This window comes from Rhinoderma darwinii, chromosome 3 (genome assembly GCF_050947455.1).
Source record: "Rhinoderma darwinii isolate aRhiDar2 chromosome 3, aRhiDar2.hap1, whole genome shotgun sequence".
In the NCBI taxonomy this organism is placed as follows: domain Eukaryota; kingdom Metazoa; phylum Chordata; class Amphibia; order Anura; family Rhinodermatidae; genus Rhinoderma; species Rhinoderma darwinii.
The window spans coordinates 411,376,540-411,378,996 of NC_134689.1; the positions used below are offsets into that span (position 1 = coordinate 411,376,540).

The 2,457-nt window shown below is 30.8% G+C and overlaps 1 non-coding gene across 1 annotated transcript; it reads left to right on the forward strand.

The window, feature by feature from the left end:
* The first annotated feature begins 450 nt into the window (after positions 1 to 450).
* TRNAG-GCC (transfer RNA glycine (anticodon GCC)) lies at positions 451 to 521 on the forward strand. Its single transcript has one exon. It is a non-coding gene; the product is annotated as a tRNA-Gly (tRNA).
* Positions 522 to 2,457: the final 1,936 nt, after the last annotated feature.

Below are 2,457 nucleotides of genomic sequence, written 5' to 3' on the forward strand. Positions count from 1 at the left end.
ACAACTACTATAATACTGCCTCCTATATACAAGAATACAACTACTATAATACTGCCCCTATATACAAGAATATAACTACCATAATTCTGCTCCCTATATACAAGAATATAACTACTATAATACTGCCCCTATATACAAGAATATAACTACTATAATACTGCCCCTATGTACAAGAATATAACTACTATAATACTGCACCCTATATACAAGAATATAACTACTATAATACTGCTCCCTATGTACAAGAATATAACTACTATAATACTGCTCCCTATATACAAGAATATAACTACTATAATACTGCACCCTATGTACAAGAACATAAGTACTATAATACTGTCCCTTATATACAGTAAACTAGTATAGCTTTCGTCACATATAATAACACATATCACCTATAAACAACTCTCATAAAATAGTCAATGGTCAGGAACACACTTTGATATGTATGCATTGGTGGTTCAGTGGTAGAATTCTCGCCTGCCACGCAGGAGGCCCAGGTTCGATTCCCGGCCAATGCAGCAATTCTTTTGCACCTCATTTTTAATAGAAAAATACTTTAAAGCATAATAATGTTAATGACAGTTGTTCTATATTAAGTTTCTTTTTTATTACACTATAATACTGCCCCTATATACAAGAATATAACTACTATAATACTGCCCCTATATACAAGAATATAACTACTATAATACTGCACCTATATACAAGAATATAACTACTATAATACTGCCCCTATATACAAGAATATAACTACTATAATACTGCCCCTATATACAAGAATATAACTACTATAATACTGCACCTATATACAAGAATATAACTACTATAATACTGCCCCTATATACAAGAATATAACTACTATAATACTGCCCCTATATACAAGAATAGAACTACTATAATACTGCACCTATATACAAGAATATAACTACTATAATACTGCCCCCTATATACAAGAATATAACTACTATAATACGGCTCCTATGTATAGGAATATAACTACTATAATACTGCCTCCTATAAACAAGTATATAACTACTATAATACTGCCCCTATATACAAGAATATAACTACTATAATACTGCACCTATATACAAGAATATAACTACTATAATACTGCCCCTATATACTAGAATATAACTACTATAATAGTGCCCCCTATATACAAGAATATAACTACTATAATACTATCCCTATATACAAGAATATAACTACTATAATACTGCCCCTTATATACAAGAATATAAATACTATAATACTGCTCCTATATACAAGAATATAACTACTATAATATTGCCCCTATATACAAGAATATAACTACTATAATACTGCACCCTATATACAAGAATATAACTACTATAATACTGCACCCTATATACAAGAATATAACTACTATAATACTGCACCCTATATACAAGAATATAACCACTATAATACTGCACCCTATATACAAGAATATAACTACTATAATGCTGCCCCCTATGTACAAGAATATAACTACTATAATACTGCACCCTATATACAAGAATATAACTACTATAATACTGCCTCCTATATACAAGAATACAACTACTATAATACTGCCTCCTATATACAAGAATACAACTACTATAATACTGCCCCTATATACAAGAATATAACTACCATAATTCTGCTCCCTATATACAAGAATATAACTACTATAATACTGCCCCTATATACAAGAATATAACTACTATAATACTGCCCCTATGTACAAGAATATAACTACTATAATACTGCACCCTATATACAAGAATATAACTACTATAATACTGCTCCCTATGTACAAGAATATAACTACTATAATACTGCTCCCTATATACAAGAATATAACTACTATAATACTGCACCCTATGTACAAGAACATAAGTACTATAATACTGTCCCTTATATACAGTAAACTAGTATAGCTTTCGTCACATATAATAACACATATCACCTATAAACAACTCTCATAAAATAGTCAATGGTCAGGAACACACTTTGATATGTATGCATTGGTGGTTCAGTGGTAGAATTCTCGCCTGCCACGCGGGAGGCCCGCTCTCGATTCCCGGCCAATGCAGCAATTCTTTTGCACATCATTTTTAATAGAAAAATACTTTAAAGCATAATAATGTTAATGACAGTTGTTCTATATTAAGTTTCTTTTTTATTACACTTATATAATAATGACACAGTAAAGTATATATATATATATATATATATATATATATATATATATATATATATATATATATATATATATAAAGAAAACAAGAGTCTACAGTGATCCCTTACTTCACAATGTAAATTTATTCCACAGCTGTAATGAAAACACAGAGGCGTAGCTAGGTTCTCCAGCACCCGGGGCAAAGATTCAGTTTGGCGCCCTCCCCAACATCTCCTTCCCCCTCGCCATGTTTGTTTTCCCTACCAATCAATGACGTGTCATTT